Source organism: Python bivittatus, unplaced genomic scaffold (genome assembly GCF_059951505.1).
Source record: "Python bivittatus isolate LINGU-HERP-01145 unplaced genomic scaffold, Pbiv_v1 ctg000610_np1212, whole genome shotgun sequence".
NCBI classification, from domain to species: Eukaryota; Metazoa; Chordata; class Lepidosauria; order Squamata; family Pythonidae; genus Python; species Python bivittatus.
This window is the reverse complement of record NW_028277088.1, coordinates 37,062,114-37,075,450: the sequence shown is the minus strand read 5'-3', so window position 1 is coordinate 37,075,450 and position 13,337 is coordinate 37,062,114. Positions and strand designations below refer to the sequence as shown.

The window sequence follows — 13,337 nt, the reverse complement described above, 5'->3', positions numbered from 1 at the left end:
AGAATCGTAAAAAAACCATGCAAAACAGCAGATGCAAATAATAAGAGCAAGACTGAGTCAATAGACTACAACAGCTGGATAGAGGAAGCTGTATTTCTAGGAAAATGATAGTATAGAATGTCAACTTGAAACCTGTCTGAAATTATTGTGAGAAAATCTGATAAAACAAATATCAACAAGAAGAAACTCTTTCAGAATATTGTGAGAAAAAAATGAACAAGTATAGTATTCGCATAACAAGAAGACAAAATTCTTGTAACAAAAGACTGTAGATGAAGATAAATGTCTGAAAATGTGACAAAGAACAATGAGAGCCAAAACAACAGAGATGCTATGCAAAGCCTACTAAAACAGGGATGTTTCTATGAGAAGATTTTAGAAAGTGGCAAGGCAGAGTTCTATAAAATCTCAACCTCACAGAGAACTTCCCCTACAGCTTGTGCATATACTTATTTTCTCCATTCTGTTTCATTCTTATGCTGGCGTAGTTACTTGCTTCACTATATTTTTCAGTATGATGAATGAGCAAATGAAAAACAGGAAACTAGCATTTTGGATTATTTAGCCTTTTAGGAAACTTTGCTTATTCTTCATAATTGTATGCCATCTATCTCACTTATGTCTCTATGCTTTAAATGAGAGCCAGTCTGGTATAGAGGCTAAGGTACTGGACTAGAAACTGGGAAACTCAGTGAGAACTACTCCTCCCTGAAGCCAGGGCATGAAAGCCAGCTGGGTAACTTTGGGGCAGTCAATCTCTGTCTGCCCAAATCACCTCACAGGGTTGTTGTAGCAGGAAAAATAGGAGGGAGGAACATTATGTATATAATAATGCTACAAAATAATTCTACAAAATAAAAATAAGATATAAATCTAATAATACAAATATTTAGCAGTAAAAGCTACATAAAAGATGAACATCCTGTTTAGTATTCTTTTCTATCATTCCTGTACTGATGATTGATTTTCCTTCCCTGTTGCAATTTTAAATAGAATATATTATAAGTACTTCTCCACCTTTTGACTAATGTGAAGTATAGAAAACATTACAGTTGTACATACAAAAATCAAATCAAACTATAGAACATATTGGGCTCAGGCAAGAATGGTGCCTTTAAGAGCTGAAATTCAGTCAAAAACATGGATTAGAAAAGTTCTGGAAAGACCTCTTGACTGAATAGTGCTAACAATACATCACATACACAAAAAAATCACATCAGCCTGCTGTCTGGAATTGGGTTGTGTTTTACATCCAGTAATGAACAACTACACCTATGAATCTAATTTAACATTATCAAAAAAAAAAAAAGTATTACAGGATTTTAAAAAATGAAGTAAGAATTTAAAGGAGACTAGCTGCAAAAATATGGCATCTATTTTTTTGCAACCGTGCATGCTTCAACCACTCAGAAGGGACTACTATGTCTGAAAATGTAATACTATTTTGTAAAACAATATTTTTTAAAATCTGTACTTTTTTATGCTAATCAGTGGGTAACACAACATTAATCCAATGTCCATTTGGAATTAGACTGTAAATCGTGTAGCCCCTAATTTTCTCCAAATCAACAGAATTATTTTCTGAATCAGGAACTAAAACTTTCTGAATCAGCAATCAAAACCATTTTGGGGGGTGCTGCACACCCGTAACCTAAATGCAGTCAAAAGAAGTTGCATTTAAATTAAATCATTCTATTTCTAAGAAAATGCATAAGGATCAAAATATTAATCACAACATCTATTCTAAATAAAATCATGTTTGTCTCTAAATGAGACAGAGTCATCAGTCCATAACAAAGGATTGTAGGAATTGTAGTTGAAAACATATGGAGGGCATCAAATTGCCAATACTGATTGGGGTTTGGATCACAACGGCTTCAATACAGTGGCTCCAACTCTCAAAATTCAGAAGCAACCCAAAAGAAGCTAATGTTATACTCCTGAACTAAATATCGCCTTGCAAATATCTGTACTAGAATTATCAAAGCAGTGTAACTCCTGAAATTCACTATACTTGATCATTTTTATACTTATTTTATGAAATTTTAACATGTTTTAATTGGGAAATACTTGAGAATCTTTTATAAAACTGAATCACAGGACAAAAAAAAAACCTGAAAAAAATGAAACCAAGCCAGTACTTAATAGTGATCAATGCTCATAGAAGCTTGAAGACTATAAATAAATACATTTTACCATTTCATTTATGCATTTATGTATTAAATTGTATACCACTTGACTCCCAGCAACTCTGCATGGTTGACAAAGTAAACACACACACAGAGAAAAAATAACAATAAACCAAATAACAACAAAAACAAAGAAGCAAAAAGATGGAAAACTGGGCAACAATGAAAACATACACATACTACTCAGAAGATTTCAACTATCCTAGACAAAAGCTTGGGCAAAGAGCCAAGTCTTCAAGGCCCTGCAAAATATCAGTTCTTATATATGGTTCAGTAAGTAAGCTGATACAGTAATTCTAATTAGACAGTACAATAATATAAAATAAACAATATTATCAAATGGGTATATATAGCATTATTCTCAGTTACACCTGAAACAACAGTGTTAATCAGCAATTATCCAACTGTATTTCTTATTAAATGAACCCTGCTTCCTATAAAGCACACTGCTTCAAAAACAAAAGGCAAATCATTACAACCTGTCTCACAGAAAAGCCCCTTTTGATTCTACTGCTGTAACAGTACTTACCAGCACTATGGCCTTGAACTCTGTTCTCAGGCCAAACATGATCCAAGGCACAAATGGTACTCAGGAGGTGGGTAATTACTACTGAGCTGTCTCATTAGACTGCTGCCTGTAAGGCCAAAATAGTCTTAAGACTAGCACCCATGGTATTTTTTTTCCCTGAAGTGACGGGGTGGTATTCCTGAAGTAAGATGGGTGGTTACTCATCTCACTCTTGCCTTTCCTGCTGGCGAGCCCCTACTTGTAATTAAAACTGATTTAGAGGTTTAGAATAGGATAAACTGATGAAAAGGTGGAGATAAATCAAGTAACAAATTTTACCTATTTGATAAAAAGCAATATAAAAAGTATTAGACTTTTTCAGATTAAACCATTATAGAAATTAGAATTCAATCTTCTATTTGTAAATGATTTTCCAGAAGTAAAAAGCAATTCATTTTTCCAGAGAGAATCACAAAGGGCAATATTTAAATAATCATTAAAAATAATTTACTTTAAAGATGCCACTGATTAAGCACATTTGTAATATTAATTTTTTTCAAAACTTGGCTTTGGTCCCAAGCCTGAGGTTGATGTTTACTGTTTGTCTAATGCCCCGGTTTATTTTATTAATTTTGTTGTTTTATTAGATCATTTAAGTCTGGGCTGTCTGATTTAACGTTTTAAGCTGTTTTCATGTTTTTTTCTAATTTTGTACACTGCCAGAGTCCATTGGAGTTGGGTGACCAATAAATTTTAAATAATAATAGTGATAGACGTAATTATAAATATTGCAAGTCACAACTATTGTTTATAAAAATACATCACTTTACTATGACAGAAAAAAGAAATAATTCTTCTCAAATATTTATTCTATTTTTACTGTTCAATATTTTGAACTATTATTGTCATATGCATATTTAATTCATCTAGCTTTTGTGTTAAATTAAAAGTCCAAGAAATAATGGCAATATTCTAGTGCCAACTGAACTATTCTTCCCTTTAAAACTGATCTTTTAAGTAACACATTTTTAAAAAGGAAAGCATGCATACAGTACAGTACTATGCATACAGTACTTTCAAGTGGTTTGCCAGAAAAAAAGGTAACACTTTGTGTTCTCCAAGTACAGTATATGTTTGTTTTAACAATTGTGTACTATAAAAACCCTTGATGAAAAAACAACTACATTTTGTTTTTTCAAGGGTTACAATTTATCAGATAAATGCATAACAACAGCAGTCTGTAACATATCATTATTTCAATAAGTAATGTCAGCTTTTACAACCAAAAATAAATGTTTAAATCTGTCATTAGCTGTCTATCTACTTATCTCTTTTTTCCCCCACTTTACCCCCAAGCAAAACATAGTTACACAAAGTTCATGTAGTATACTAAAAGCATCTGGAATGAACATCAAGTTACATTTTAAGACATTTGTAACTAAATATAAATTTTGGAACAAATGTTTTCAATATAAAAACATGTGAAATTCAGTCTTTTACATGTGGCCAAAAGAAAAGAAAACAAAAACAAACAGCCAACCATGGAGAGTGACGCAGTAGGAAAACATTTTATTGCTGCTATTAACACCAAGTACAATCAAGTAGCCTCAAGGTTAAGTCACAATGCAACATTTTAAAGAAAGAGACACAGCTTAAATCCCTTCTATTAAATTGCTCCACATGCAGGGAAAGGCTTTAAGCATCTGCTAAAAGAAGCAGGGATGTAACATGATCAGAGAGGTTAAGAAGACAAGAGAATGAAACAAACTCGGATATCACAGAATCTGGGGTCTCTATGAATTTTAATAAATAACTGGAGACCTTCTTTTTTCCCCCAAGTCTGCCCTTTTAACACCCTCCACAAAGAATGAGCAGAACTTGAGGAACATGCAACTGTGATTTAGTGGCAATGGAAGACAGTGATGTCTTCCTAAAGCATCTTTAATTTCAAGGAAGCAAAAATGAACTGAACACTTATTCCAGGTCCTTACAGAGCAGCAACCAGCTCTATCCATTTTTTTTATTAGGAGCCAATCAGGGTAAGAATGTAAAAACACTGGTACATGGGGAGGGGAAGTAGAATAAGGGACCTTGGTTTATACTTAAATAGGCTAGGGTTTGAGATTCTGGAGGTGGGTGAGAAAAGAGTAAAGCAGCTGACTTATACTGATAGGCAGACACAGGTAATAGATTTATACAAGCTGCCTATTTTTCTATCTCCCTAGAGGGGATGAAGAGCCACATGTCATAGACATAATTATGCAGCACTGGAAATGGCAAGAGGTTAAAATGCATACTTTTAAAATGTGGCATCTTCCATTTTTTAGCATTTCTTTTGGAAAGGCATAAAGAGAAAATGGGGTAAAAAAAAGAAAATGGTATTAAAACTACTAAAAACAGATAAAGGAAATAGGTAGAAAAAGATAGTGGAGAATGGCAGGAGATGAGATTAAGAGGCCTGAGGCTAGCCTGGAATACATATCATGGTCATTCCAGAAAAGACATGAGTAAGGTGGGGGTGGGAGGCAAGCTTAGAAATTTCCCATCACAAAATGCTATTATACAAAAGCCTAGAGTGTGTGCTCTCACACTTCCCTGATCTCTGTTTTAAAAGGGGGAAGGGGAAGTTGTTTGACCTTTTCTTTTGTTTGAAAACTTAAATATCTATCACAGAGAGTTCAGTTCACACACCATTTCTTACTAAAATACTTGTTTCACTTAACTAGAAAGGAAGAAAGGATTTATTTTGTACATATGGAGATAAAAGGTGATTATGGACATATAACAAATAGTAAGATAATAAAGGTTAAACACTAACAGGATAGTGATAGCAGCAATCACAGGTTATCATGGGAAAATAATTTTCAAAGATGAATCAACTAATTCCCCTCAGTATATGCTAGTGTAATAGAATACAGGAGTATCATAAAAATGTTTTAACATTTAAAAGACAACATTAAAAAGGGGGAAAATACAAATGATGCAAAAATTCAAATGAAATATCTCTTTTTTAAGGGGAAAATTGTTAGGCTGGCTGAATCATTTAAAAGATACAATGAAGAAGCTACTGGAATGCTGGTGCTGTTGATGAAAAATGGTCCATTGAGAATATAGGAATGGTAGGAATGATTGAGAGTGATGTGGGATTTACTGACAATAGATTATACAGATTGAAGGATTGTCTCTGGAAGTGGGAATCTAGTACTAAGTTGCATGTAATGAATTTCCTACATCAATACCACTTCTGTGTAAGAAGTTGCACACCAACAGAAGACTGTCACCTAAGAAAAATACATGAATGTCTATTATTTTATATCAGAGTAACATAAAATTCTCATGTGGGTAAATACTGTTACAATGGGCAATACACAGTCAGGTCCTTTTATAAAGAAATATTTCATATGGAAAACTAATCAAATGAAAAGCAATCCTAAGGCTGAATTACTGTATTACTTACCCTGAGGTGAACCCCACAGTTGCTTACTTCTTAAATAAGTTTGGGTTGCACTGTTAGTATAGCAATCCTACATATATCGTTATCCTAAAATCACAGATCAGAAGACATTTTGTGTAACTAGCTCAAATCAGAAATTAGGGTGATTTGGTATAAGAGTATTTCTTTGTAATGATAAATTATGGCATTTGGATGATAATGGGCTATAAGCATCTAAGAGGGCAACAGAGTGATTTTGAGTTTAGGAAGGAACTCTGTGTTAGAAATTACCTGTTAGACTATCTGGGCCAATGACAGCATTGCTCTGAAAAAGGTTACATTTTAAGAGGATGCTGCAAGATTGGTTACAATCCATTCTTTATATGACAGGATTAAGAGATAAGAAACAAATGTATACTTTTAAAAATTAGTTTTAAAAAATTAAATAAAAAATAAAAAGTGATAAGCTATTGTGTGTGAGGATTAAGTAGGACAACAAAAACTATTTTATGAGTGGAGTCCTTAGTGCTCTCTGAGCTTGGTTGTTTGCTTGCAGACGTTTCATTACCCGACTAGGTAACATCATCAGTATTTTAGAAGTGTTTGTCACAGGAAGTTAGCAGGCCTAAGCAGCACTGTTTGATTGATGGGAGTAGAAAGATCATGCTATATGAAAAAGGACTGCATATTTGACATGCACAAATCTATCCAAGAAGCACTATGTTTTATTTTTTGCTTTATAGAGGTCCTACATACCTTAGTCATCAGTGATACTCAAATATCCCATTATAATATGGGTCAGAATTTCCACTTCAGCGTGCGTAAAAGCACTGGGAGAATCAAATCCACCTTTCTCTCCTGTGAGTACAGAAGGGTGATGAAAGGGCATTTGTAGCGTGGTCTTGGATAGTGTTGGCAGGCAGCTGGCGATTAAAGGGATGGCACTAGGGTACAGAGGAATTGATGATGTCTGTGGGAGAGACGAAGGGGTGAGAGAGAATGAGGGAGGAAAGAGCGAAGGAGGGGGAGGGTAAATAGCTGCTGTAAAGATTGGGCAGAACGAAAGAAATGGGGGCGGGAGGAACCGGAATGGAACGGGAACTACTTGCATAGTATCTGAGCCCTGACTACAGAGAGAGGGATGCAGGAAAAATTAACCGGGAGCTGAGGGACGTTTTAGCCTGAAGGAAACACCGCCAAGTGAGTGGGGAGGGGGGTCCTGCCTCGTGGGCAATCAACATCATGGAGCGGAAGGGGGCTAGCTCTGCTTACCGCGGTAGGCGGGGCCAGATTTAATAGTGGGGGAGCAATTGTATTCGAGGAGGGGGCACTTTCAGGAGTGGGGAAGGGGGGAAACAAGCGCTTTTACCTGTGGGAGGAGGGGCAGGCGCGGGTCTTTCGCCCTCCAGCTTCGGTGCGCTGCGTGTCAATCCTTATCCAGGGGAGGGGGCGCCCAGCAGGGGGTGAGGAGTGCCTCTTCACGGCCGGTCACGGAGACATACGCCCCCGCCACTCTTCCACCCACCCTCGACGGTGACTTCTCCAGCTACCGCTTTCGCCGCCGCCTGAAGAAAAGTAAACCCGCCGCGCGGACGCGCGTTCCCGACTGGCCCAATTAAGCCAAGAGTTGGGCTGGAGCTGGGGGAAGGGAAGGACGAGGCGGCGGCGCGCCTGAGCACGCGGGCTGGGCGGAATGACGGCGCGAGGAAAAGTAGCTGAGGCGCCGGGAGCGAGTGCGCGCGGCCGCGAGGAAACGAGGCGGCCGGGAGGGCGGAGGCAAAAGCTCGAGTTTAAAGGGAAAGTGAGGCTGAGGTAAGGCAGGAGGGAAGAGATCGGTTTGGGGCGAAGTGGGCAGCGCAGGAAAGGGGAGATAGGCGCTGTTCCGTGGGTGAAACTGAGGTGAAAAAGGAGAGCTGTGGCAGAGTGTGGGGGAAGGGGGATACCTGGGTGCTTGCTTGAAGGAAAGGCTGATTTCCGCAGGCTCTATAGGCTGCTTTGGGCTAACAGCCGAGAGGAGACCCAAGTTTAGGAGTGAGAGAATAATAGGGCTAGTTCTTGATCGTGTGAGGGGAGAAGTTCACTTAGCCCACGCGAAGAGGGCAGAAATGCGTGACCCCCTGTCCCTTTCTCTCTGGGGGGCATGGAGGGAGAATTGGGCCTTATGGGCTGACCCACCAGAGCTACCACCTGCGAATTTTCTCCTGCCCTAAGTAAGTGAAAGAGGTGCGCCAAAAATTCAGAGCTCAATACAATAAAAAGAATGGAGAGCCCGGGGAGGATTCCTCCAAAGTAGCAAAACTTGCATATTATATTTTGGTCTTGTCCCAGGGCCACAGCATAAGCATGTTCTCCACAACTATTTTTATATGATGTATCTCCATGATGTGGCTGTTGTTTAACCCCCAGCTCACAGCTGAGATAGCTTGAAATCATCTTTAGTTGTTCAGTCTTAAAAAATGTTTTCCATTTCTCCCGATAATATGTTTCACTATAGATGTGATTTAGCAGGTGTCGTCAGTGGTGTGATTGGTGACATGGCCAGGGGATCTGTCAAGGCCTATCAGCCACTTGAGGCTTCTCTCCCTTCAGGTCACTGGGATCTTTCCTCCATGACAGTTTTGTCTTGGTCTGTCAGAGAGATGGGCATCTGGCTTCCACGTAGATGACTACCATGTATTGCCTGATCAGAGCTTTCTAAAAGCTTGCCAAGTCTTAACAGGGTCCCTCTATGGATGAGTTTAGAGTTCTTTTTTTTAAAAAAGGGTGGACTTGTTTTTTAAGAGTTAGGGTTGTTTTTTTAAATTAAAGTGAAAAAGAGAGTTGGGTTTGGCCAATAAAATGTTCCTGGTTCTGCCACCAAAAAGCATATTATAGACTTTCTACTGCTTCTGCCAACGTGGTCATACTTATTACTGTGGTAGATCTGCGCCATTTTGCCATGGGCTACTTCTGGCCGTGGCTACTCACTGCCAATTCTTCAACTCTGTTGCTGGATGCAGATGTGGAGGAAAGGTGTTGAATAAAGTGGGAGGAAGTTTCCCAATTCTCCTCCCTCCCACTTAATCATACGACCCTCCTTTGATCCAGCAACCTGTTAGTTTAGTATGCTTTCAAGAAAGTGCTAAACCTCGGTTCAGAAATAGGCTGACTTATAAGTCATAGATGCAAAGCAGCTCATCATCTGCAATTTGTTAGACAACTTGAGAGGTGACTAAACCTGCTCTTCAAAGCACTAGGGTACACTCATCTAGCTCTGTCCCATCACATATGAAGGTAAGTAATTGGGGTTGCTTTTCCTGGAGGCAGGAGTTGCTTGCTGGTAGAGAAAAGGGAGCCAGGTGAATCTACCAATCATTTTCTTTAACTTTTCCTGCATTAAAATTGTAAGGACAGCATTACTCAGTTGCCTTATTTGTTAGGAAGAATGCAGTTTATCACTGAGATAGCAAATGTTACTGCTGATATACTTTTCTACAGGCCCAGGGGTCATTGGATTATATTATAGTGCAACCATCTTGCTATGTCCTTTGAGGTAAATGAGCTAATGAGCTTTAATATCTAAAGATGGAGTAAAGTCTGGAATCTAAAGTGACCTAATTTGTACCACTGTCAGTTGGGGAGTTCAGGCAGGCAAAGGTTGCTTTTCATGTTAAAAGCAGCCATCTCATCTGCTAGCTCACTGGCAGATTCTCACTTCTTGTTATAGTGTGCAGGAAAAGGTTATTCCTCACTAGTGATTTATATGTTACTCAAAAATCATTGTAGAGATATAAAGCCTGTATTCATTACTGATATATTGGTGATGGTTGGATGATGTTTTAAGATGCTATAACTCACAATGAAGAAATAGAAATAGCAGCTCCAATTTTCCCTATTCTGTAACCCAAAGAAAAGGGATAATCAGACAGAACATTCCAAAGGAAAAAAAAAAGACTAATTAATAGAAGCATTGTCCCTTATAATTGTCACTTGTGGAGTACTTCCTGCTGTGCTGGTCTGAAGTAAGGTGTGAATAGCCAAAAGGAGGCAATGCTGTACTATATATTTTTTTCTGAAGTGGTTTCCTGGGTCTGATTCTTCCACTCACAAGGTAGGCACAGGAAAATTAGAGAATGAAACCTCCGCAGAATTACTTGTCCCAGTTTTGGTTTGTGAATTGATTGTCAAGTAGGAAGAAGAGCATACAAGACTGTTTTGTTATAGGTATGTAGGTATAGCAGCCAGTGGCAACTTTTCCAAACATGGCAGTTTTAGACATACAGTTACGATAATCACTCTATATTATTGGTCAAAACAATAACACAGTTTGTTTATTCATACTTGTACAGACAATTACTACAACATACTAACCTGTGTAACAAGTTATTGACCACATGTCTGGGATCATTCTTCATGTTAAGTCATAAACAAAACACATTATTTCTTATCATGATGTATAAACGCAGGTGTATTCACCTCACTTTACCATCTGTCTGGTTCTTGTTTTTCCAATAAGTTGTTCTGGAGTTAAAATAATATATTAAATATTCAAAATTATTATGAGTAAACATTGTACTATATATAGTACAATATATAAAAATATAGTATATCACTGAATAGTAATTATGTGTTTTCTTGTCTTCATTTTGGGCCTCTAAAGTCATGACTCCATTCTTTATAATATGTTTATAGATTTTATTTTTTAATGAGATGGGTGGTGACAAATTTGATATATAAACAAATAAAATAAACCCTATTGTGAGATAGGGTGAAGGGAGATTGGGTGTGCTATTAAACAGTTGAAATGATAAGTGTTTTGTTTGTGAGATAATAGAGATAACAGAGTTTTAATTTTCTATCTTGGGGGGAATGTGAATGCAGCAAGGACAAAATTTTATACTACAGTGTGCACTCATATGGCAAGTATGTGTTAATTGACCCCTTTCACAGTTCTGAAGGCATAACTGATTTAGCATATTGCATAGTTTTTCATATTTTGGCTTATGCAAGAATGGAAATGAAGTATTTGTATACTGCTGGCTCAAAGAGCCATAGCCATGCCTAGAAAAATTGGAGTTATTTTGTGGGTTTTAACTAGATTCTCTTTTAGGCAAGATTTTTTGGGCACTATGGACATTGTTACAAAATGGCTGCTATTGAGGCACGTTTCCTATTCACTAGATGACTGCCATGACCAAACTGGCTATTGAAAATGATATCCATTTATTAAAAGACAACCTGGTATGGTAGCCCTAGTATGTTCACTAGTATCCTAACTTTTGCCTCCCCCTCCCCCAACCTCCGAGGTAGATGTTTGCACTTCTGAACAAAGGTTTTGTTGTCTAGGGAATATCTGCACTGAATGTTACTAAAGAAGCTACTATTCTATCATTGTCAAGGTCCCAACTACAAAATAGCGATCTACAGTACAAGGAATTTTAAAAGAATTTCAACATTCAAAAGTATTTATGGTAAAGTTAAGTTTCGATTAAATTAATTAAAATAATGTCTTGTTAGGTCTATTGGCAGCATTTGATACCATCAGCTGCACTGGTTACCATTTGCATGTAGTCCCTGATATAAGAAGAGAGGCTCTTTTGAAAATGCATATACTGCCAGAGGGCTTCCTTCATTGTTCCCGGGCTAAAAAGGCCTTCCTCAGAAGTTGTGTTTGACCTACACTCACTCGGTGTTTGAGAAATCTAAAGAGACAGCTTTTTTGCCAGGTTTTTAATCGTTAATAAATTTTAGTATTAATTTTAGCATAATTTTACTCATGTTTTCAACTTGTTTGTTTGATTGTTTTTTTAATTTTGTTAGCTGCCTTAAGATTTAAGGCCAGATTTATATTAAAAAGTACTTTGAATTTTTTTGAGATTAATAATTATTTTTTTAAGTGGCATTATGGAAGCCATGTTGTTTACCCTTGTGCAGAGGCTGTCATTCAGCATGCTACAACTGGTCAGATTATTCTCATTATATGCTTGGACAGTTATGATTTTCTGGTATGTCTTTAACCAAAATAATATTTTGGGCTTTAAAATAACTGTAGGACAGTAAAGTATAATGGTAGGACAGTACAGCGTAATGGAAGGTAGCTTTGTTGGAAATCTTTGATGTGGAGTGTTATAGATGTCTTCATATAGTAAGATATTTGAAGTCTATGATTTAACCTGCAGTTGTCATGAATTCAGAAAGCATTAAAAACTGTATCTGTTTCCAATGATCTTATGTCTCTTTTAATATAATTCTAATTCTAAGAACTTAAATTCAGAAGAAGCACCACCAATCTATGAACCATTGAGCCACAGTTCCTTTGGTGCTTATAAGTATGTGATTTCTATCCACATTTGCCACTGCTGGCTGTGGAGCACTACACAACAATCTCTCTGTATGTCTCTAACTTATAAAAATAGAAAGGTACCTTCTATAAAAATCCTTTTTTCTGCTAACTAATAAGCATCTTAATTTCCACTATAAAATAACACTAGGCAAATTATAATGGATTTAAATAATTCATGTGGATAAAAAACTTGTATTTGACTTTAATTTATTCTGTTTTTGAAACAAATATAATGAACAAATAAAATAAAATGCATTAATGATACAAAGATGCCAAAACGATAAGCTGACTTAACATTTTTATAGTTATATCTGTTAGTTTTCTTTTCAAGTATTTTCAGTTGCTCCTTGTTCCCCTTGATAAATAGTAGTTTTATCCAAGTATCATTTTAGCAAATCTACAAGGAGGAGAAGGGTTACCATTCAATAACAATGTGAAATCAAGTGACACTTATTCATGTGTTGTATAAGCAAACTGTATCATAAAAAATAAAATAACATTACAGATCAAATGGAGGGATGAATTACTTGTTCCTGTGGCTTTGATAAAATTTTGAGTTGGAAAAGAAACAACTGTTTGGTGTCAGAAATGAAAGCATCTTCATATGCTGCTAGTTCAAAGAGATTATAGCCAAGATAATTGCAGTAGGTGATTCTAGGGTAATTTGTCTTCAAATAATTTTCTAGTAGATGCCTGATTCAGCAGAGTAATTAAAAGTTTTCTGCTTTCTGAACAGACGGAAAGGAAAAGAACGCATACTGGACTGGGTATATTATATTCATTCTTCTGATTTTGTAACTTAAGCAATGCAGTCAGAGTCCTTGGTTAAAATACAGTCCTTATATTTATCCATTTTATATTATAGTTGATTCCAGTATTGCAATG

The 13,337-nt window shown here is 36.8% G+C and overlaps 1 protein-coding gene across 2 annotated transcripts in view; it reads right to left on the bottom strand.

Annotated features, from left to right (window-relative positions):
• Positions 1-7,750, bottom strand: part of UBE2E2 (ubiquitin conjugating enzyme E2 E2) — a 185,872-nt gene extending 178,122 nt beyond the window's left edge. Inside the window, exons 1-2 of one of the 2 annotated variants that reach the window (XM_088150798.1) lie at positions 7,500-7,750; positions 6,887-7,100 (exon numbers count right to left, since the gene is read on the bottom strand). The gene's annotated coding sequence lies outside the window, so the exon portion shown is untranslated. The remainder of the gene's footprint in view (positions 1-6,886; positions 7,101-7,499) is intronic. The other variant, XM_088150797.1, reaches the window with a different exon arrangement.
• Between the last annotated feature and the right edge of the window lie 5,587 nt (positions 7,751-13,337).